General features: G+C 46.5%; 1 long non-coding RNA gene across 6 annotated transcripts in view; it reads left to right on the forward strand.

The window, feature by feature from the left end:
• The window catches only part of LOC119277399, a 22,662-nt gene extending 15,645 nt beyond the window's left edge, over positions 1-7,017 (forward strand). For 5 of the 6 annotated variants that reach the window (XR_005137079.1, XR_005137078.1, XR_005137080.1 and 2 more), the window contains 3 exons: positions 5,525-5,644; positions 5,798-5,924; positions 6,734-7,017. This is a non-coding gene — a long non-coding RNA (uncharacterized LOC119277399). The remainder of the gene's footprint in view (positions 1-5,524; positions 5,645-5,797; positions 5,925-6,733) is intronic. The other variant, XR_005137082.1, reaches the window with a different exon arrangement.
• The last annotated feature ends 368 nt before the right edge of the window (positions 7,018-7,385 follow it).

Consider the following 7,385-nt stretch of genomic DNA (forward strand, 5'->3'; position numbering starts at 1 on the left):
TGCCCCTATGGATTTCTGTGTTCCGAAGTCCGACCTTTTTACTTGATGTTCTAGATATCAAACCATATCTATGGGTGGATTACGCTAGCACATCAAGGAGAACATTAGAAGCGGAGTGCTAAATGTCTCTCGGTCGATCATCCAGATTTTATTTGCTTGGCCTCGCTAAGGTGAAATCTGAGAAAGTGTTATCCTCCTTCGCATCTGCATCGTCCATCGCTATTCATCATGGTAGTATGTTGTGTTGTCAGCACCCTTGACACGGATGTTGGTAAAACCTTGATGAATATGGAAATGCTCAAGTTCTTGAGAGCACGCACAAGCGCTAGGTGTTATCATCGGCACTAACTGGGTTTGCTCTCAGTTTCCTCGGCAATGCTATGACCTATTCAAACAGTGAATTCACTCTCTAATGTTGGGTTCTTCCCCAGTTACCAGAATCATTCCCAACATTTGCATTTTGTTCCCAGCTTGCACCGCCAATGTGCCATTCTACCACGGGTCTCTTCCATTTCCGGTGGTAAGCAAATTCATCCATTACGTTGTCTTCAACAAGGTAATCCACCTCATCCAAGTCCGAGTATGCCATTCTACCGACCCCCTCCAAATGATCGCTCGAGAATTGCCTTAGGCTGGTTTAAAGAGTTTCAATGATCTCTATATCAAAGGTAATTCTTTTTGCCACTTAAGGGGATATCTCTACGAGTCACCTTCCCTAAGGTGTATCGTTATGGTATCATGGCAACTCAACTCCTCGCTACTTTGACAATCGATTACCACCTTCTTAAGCGTGAAATTCTGGTCTACCTAGTGAACCTTCGTCATTTGCTTCACTCCATTCCTATGGATGTGTGCTTCGCCTCTCAGCTCGAGAGATGTTGCTATGTCTCATTCCGTGAGTTAATCCTGAGTTGTCGACCTTCGAGAAGAACCATTCTTTTAGGATCTTTCCTTTCCTCTCGTTGTCATGTTAGTTGGAGTTCTCAGAGCAAGACTTCGAGACAAAGATGGTGATCGAATCAACGCTTTGATAAAGTGCACCCTGGATCGTGAAGATTATACTAGTTTGCGTTTCCCCTTCATCCTACCCTACACTTGAATCTCGAGTCAAGATTCTTGTTTAGTGGGGGTGAGTTGTCACATCCCTAGCTTCTGGTTTGCTCTGAGCTAGCTAGTCATGTGTTGCATCATGTTCAAATTTTGCCTAAAATTGAAATGGGGATGCTCAAACCCTAGCATTAAATCAATTCAACTAGGGTCAAAATAAAATCTTTTTCAATGAACCCAAAATGCCCTCTGAAAATGTTCATGATTTCTGGTAAAGGTGAAAACCTCTGCCAAAAAAATGATGCACATATTTCTAGGCCATTCTGGATTTTTGAATTAACACATATTGTATTTGAGTTGGAGCAAATATATGTTATATATATATTTTTAATGCTTCAATAATTCTGATATTTTGTGAGGGGCTCTAGAATATTACTTTCAGTCCCTGCAAAAATTATTGGAAGAAACAAAAATGGTTTAGTGCTTGAACTAAATCAAAACAGATTGAAATAAATAGAAAACAACAATTAAAATAGAAACAGAGAAGGAGGGGGTACCTGTTACTTACCTGGCCCAGCAGAGAAGCCAGCCCACCAGGCCCATGTGCCAGTCATCCTCAACCTCGTGCCAGTGGGCACGAGGGTGTGTGGCCGCAGCGCGCCGGCACGCGTCCCGGCCACCTCCTGCTTGCCGCTTCCCCCTCGACTCCCTGGTGAAGCCACGACACCCCCCCTGACTGCCCCTCTCTCTCTCTCTGCACCCCCTCCTCCCCTCTGCTCTCTCTCACTCGCCGAGCGCAGCCGCAGCCGCGCCACCGTAACGCCGCGGCCACCGTCTCCCCCTCGACCCCTCGCTGTGCTTGCGAGCTCCGCCTCGACCCTCTCTTCCTCCCCACCGATCCACGGCCCTCCGGAAGCCCTGCATCACCGCCCACGTCGCCGTTCCCCTCCTCGGCCACCGGAGATCGTCGCCGTCGATTCGCTGCACTCCGGCCGCCCCCGAGCCCACTAACCCTCCCTACAGCTCCGCGGTGAGCCTCCGTGCAGAACCCCTCTCTCTCCCCTCGCGTTTGCAAGCTCTAGGCCACAGCTCCGCCGCGGCCGAACTCCGGCCGCCGCTGACCTCGTCACCGCCGTCACTACAGCCGTTTGAGCTCGTCTCGGAGCGTGTCACCGCACTCAGGAAGCCACCAGGAGCCTAACGCATATCCTAACTCGCCCTCCCGTGCACCACAGCGCCAACCCCACACTCACCGAACTCCGGCGCCGCCGCAAGCTCCGTTCCGGCGAGCCCCGGCGTCCCCGCAGCCTCCCACCTACCCCATCAGATGCGGGAGAGCCCGGGCTACGCCCCGGTGCCCTCAGCGCGCGAATCCGATGCCCTAACGCAAGTCCGGCGTGCTCCGCCGTGCTCTGTGGTCACCGCCGGCCAAACTCCGGCGGGCCGATGTGGCCACTTAGTTAGGGGCTAATCACCCTATGAGCCACTGCCATGTGGGCCCCTGCGCCTAATTAGGATTAGTATATCTTTCTGTTTAGTTTAGTCTAATTGCAGTGGCCCCACGCGTCAGTTTTGACCGTGCTCACGTGGCCGTTGACTGGGCCCACCCGTCAGCGGCACTAAGCAGCCCCAGTCACTGACCAGTGGACCCCACTGGTCAGGTTTGACCAGCAACAGCGTCTGTTGACCTGCTGACGTCATAGTGACGCAATGCTGACGCAATTATGTTTTCTGGATTTATTTTTGTTCAGGAAATTCCAGAAAATAGCTAAAACTTCTAAAATTCATAGAAATTCAACCGTAACTCCAAATTAAATAATTTATATATGAAAAATTATCAGAAAAATTCAAGGAATCCATCTGTACCATTTACATGCATGTTAGAACAACTTATCACTACTGTTTAGGGCAAATGAAGTGAATGACATTTAAATAACCACATATGGAGTTTGAATTTGAATCTTGGATTCAAACCAACTTCATTTAATCTGGTTTTAGATGCATTAGCCCAAAACACATTCATTTTGCCATGTCATGATCATGCATCATATGGTGCATTGCATTGATTGTGTTCCCTTCTATGTTGCCGGTAATTGTCCCCTCGCGATAGACGTGATACCGATGATGTGATCGTTGACACTGATGAAGACTCAATGCTATCTTCAGAAGTGCCAGGCAAGCAAAACCCCCTTGTTCATTCCGATACAATCCCACTCTCTCGCTCCTGCTCTCTTTTACTGCATTAGGACAACAACGATTCATCTGTTACTTGCTGCGGTAGCTGAACCCCTTTATCCTCTGCATGACCTGTCATTGCCACAGTAAATAGATGAAACCCACTAGCATGAGTAGGAGTTGTTTGAGCCCTGATGTGCCTACTCATTCATGCTTGTTTGTCATGCCTGCTACTGCTTAGAGTTGAGTCAGGTCTGATTCATCGGGGATGAATCAGAGGCGTGTGAACATGTCCTATTGTGTGTGAGCTAAGTGTGTGAACACGATTTGGTAAAGGTAGCGGTGAGAGGCCATGTAGGAGTACATGGTGGGTTGTCTCATTGCAGCCGTCCTCAGGAACTGAGTTCTGTGTTTGTGATCCATGATTCAGCTACTACCACGCATTGGGCCCGAAACCAATGGACCCTCTCGGCTTCTTGATCACCCTTGTCCTCTGTCCAGGAGTTGCAAGTAGTTTCTGGTGTTTGTAGTATGCTGGAGGCCGTGCGCAGTGCTGACCGTAGGGGTGGGCTGTGATGCGGTAGGCACGTGGCACGGTGTACCGGGCGCCCGTTTGGTGTCTCGGGAACCCTGTTCACATCGTTTGGGGCTGTGAGCGAAACTCCGGCCGGATCTCCTCATGGATGGAACCCGAATAGGCGATAAACCTGGACTAGAGACTTGAGTGTTTAGGTAGGCCGTGGCCGACACCCACGTTGGGCTTCCGCTTGAAGGTTGCCGAGTACATGTCGTGTAAACGGCGGTAAGTGGTGAGAGCGTGTGTGAAGAAGTACACCCCTGCAGGGTTAATATGATCTATTCGAATAGCCGTGTCCGTGGAAAAGGACTTCTGGGTTGCTTATATCAGTTCATAGACAAGTGAAAGTGGATACTCTAAAATACGCAAGATAAGCGTGAGTGCTATGGATGGCGTTCTCGTAGGGAGACGGGAGCGGATCCATAGTGGTGTATTGATATGGTGAATATGTGGACTCGTGTGCGCCACCTCAAAAGAGTCGCTTGCAGTCGTAGTTTAGGATAGCCACCGAGTCAAAGCTGGCTTGCTGCAGTTAAACCCCACCACCCCTTTGTTGATAATGATGCATATGTAGTTAGTTCTGATGTAAGTCTTGCTGGGTACATTTGTACTCACGTTTGCCTATTTTATGTTTTTGCAGAGAGACTTCAGACTCACTAGTAGTTCCGCTTGGACTTCGACATTTAGCTTGTTACCTCAGCTACGATCTTGTGCCCTCGGCAGTATCTGGTAGATAGTCAGGCTTCTCAGCCTTTTTCATTTATAGTTGTCTGTACTCAGACATGATAGCTTCCGCTTGTGCTTTGACTTGTATACTCTGAATGTTGGGTCATGAGACCTATGTTTGTAATATCTCGCTCCTCGGAGCCTATTGAATAAATTACTTGTGTCGTAGAGTCATGTTGTGATGCCATGTTGTATTTGCACATATCGAGCATATTGTGTGTATGTTATTGAAATGCTTGGTATGTGTGGGATCTGGCTATCTAGTTGTTTATCCTTAGTAGCCTCTCTTACCGGGAAATGTCTCCTAGTGTTTCCACTGAGCCATGGTAGCTTGCTGCTGCTCCGGAACACTTAGGCTGGCCGGCATGTGTCCTTCTTCGTTCCTGTGTCTGTCCCTTCGGGGAAATGTCACGCGATGAATACCGGAGTCCTGTTAGCCCGCTACAGCCCGGTTCACCGGAGTCCTGCTAGCCCAGTGCTACAGTCTGGATTCGCTCGCTGATGACCGACACGTTCGATGCTGGGTCATGGATGCCTGTCCCTGTAAGTCTGTGCCACTTTGGGTTTACGACTAGCCATGTCAGCCCGGGCTCCTTATCATATGGATGCTAGCGACACTATCATATACGTGTGCCAAAAGACGCAAACGGTCCCGGGCAAAGGTAAGGCGACACCCGTGGGAATACCGTGCGTGAGGCCGCAAAGTGATATGAGGTGTTACATGCTAGATCGATGTGACATTGAGTCGGGGTCCTGACACAGGCTGATAGATCGATGCTAATTCCGTTATTATTATTTTTTATTGCCTAAGCGCCGAACAAGCACTCTTGCATTGGAGATGCCCTAGTTAGCTTCTTCTACAAATTTGTCCCAATGCAATTAGCAGGCTAGCATATTCGAAAAATGAAATTTTGAATGACATATAGCAGGATATGCATGTATTCCTACTCCTATCTTATATGGACAAATAGATCTAACAGCTGGCTTGCTTGCTTGCAGTGGTACAGGTACGATCTTCTTGGAGCTAGCCATCATTGGATTTGGTAATACATAATCACTTATTCAAAGAGCCCAAGGTGAGAAGGGACGAGCATCTAGAACACCGCCACCTACTAATCAGTGAGCTACTATCTGTCTTTGAATGAGTTACTTAACAAGAGAAGGCGGGTAGCAATAGAACACGTGCAATCTCAATGTTTACTAATTATCTATTTCCGAATTTATTCGTTCCCAGCTGCTCTGAATCTGGGTGTTTTGCTTGCTGCATTGTAGGAGTTTCCTACCTTTCTTCTACAAATCTGGAATGCCTTTATGGCATGATCATGTGAAAAAGTACCTTGATGCAGTAATGGATTTGATTATCACTGGTTACTCTGTTTTCACGAATTACTATCCAACTGTAAGTCTGTTCTATACCCTAAGGCCCATGTAAATCTGATAGAAGATTAAGCTATTTAATTTTAACTAAAAAGGATAATATTCTTTCAGTCGCTTGAATCTGTCCAGACCTGAAAAATACTAATACTTTGAAAGCTTGATATATGAGTATGTAATTTTACAGGTATGTAAATAGCCGACAATGTTATTGTTCAAATGTACTCGAGCTAGGTTTTCGGTGTTTCATTGCAACCAAAAGAATTAGTAATATTGTTTTGATGAAAACATGGTCGCACTTGTCGGTGTTGTATAATAGGATTTTTAATTAGTGGCATAGGAATTTTTTCCCTAAGATCCACTATGAAGTTGATTGAAAGTCCATTTCCCCTAAGATCCACTATGACAATGAAAAAGATTTCTGAAAACCATATCACCATAAATGTTCCATCATTGTCCATATCAGTCCCATGCGAAAAAAAATCCTATATGACCGAGTCGTACGGACCCGATCGTGAGACCCACTCCAGCGCTCGCCAACTGTCCATCCGAATCTTAATGCAACAGGCGTCTCCTTCCCTGCTTCCCTGTTTCACTCCTTATCTCCTCCAACGCACCCAAAATCCAGCCACTGGTCATGCCATTCTTGCCACCGCCTGATGGCACGGCGCACCCGCACCACTTTCCCCTGGGAGCCTTGCCGCCAATGGTGCCGGGCGCGGTGGTCGCCCCCGCCTCGTTCCCCCTTCCCTGTTTGCAAATCCAGATTGAAACTCGAACCATTTATTCTGCTAGATATGCTTGTACTGAAATTATTATCTTATACATTGACAGAGCATGGAAGAACCAAAAGGTAGTTGATCAGCAGGATGGCAAGAGGAAGACAAGAACCAAATTAAAGTTTGTTGCTGTGCATGTCTGTATCTATCAAGATTCAGTGCTATGTAGAAATGTCCCTGAGATTTGTTTCACTCAACGAGACCAAACAATCAGGAACACAAGTAGGATAGTTGATGCTTTTTTCATTTTTCTTCTGATAAAAAGGAATCTTCATCTGCCAAGAATACGGCCTACAAGCATGTATGCCTAATTACCTATATGCTGATTTAACAAGCTCACATACATGTCCATTTCTAAAAATAGTTTACCCATCCTCAAACATATAACTTATGTGTTGTTGCTTTCCATTATATTGAGAAAAACATAAGTTTCATTGGACCTTTTATTCATTCAGGAGCTCTAAATGACACCGTTGTATTGGCAACATATTCAGTCATTTTGGATCATCTTTCAGAGTCATTCTGGACTGTTCATGCCAAATTGTTGGTGTGTGCTGTAAAAAACTGAAAAAGGCAGTTCATGTTTATTTTTCTTCTGAATTTTGTCCCCCTATAAGATGTGGCCTACTGTATACTCTTGGGATAAATGAGTTGTGACATTTGTTGTTGTCCACTATTTTCTTTGCAATTTCCCTGGTATGTTGTCA

The sequence above is a fragment of the Triticum dicoccoides genome, chromosome 3B, assembly GCF_002162155.2.
Source record: "Triticum dicoccoides isolate Atlit2015 ecotype Zavitan chromosome 3B, WEW_v2.0, whole genome shotgun sequence".
NCBI classification, from domain to species: domain Eukaryota; kingdom Viridiplantae; phylum Streptophyta; class Magnoliopsida; order Poales; family Poaceae; genus Triticum; species Triticum dicoccoides.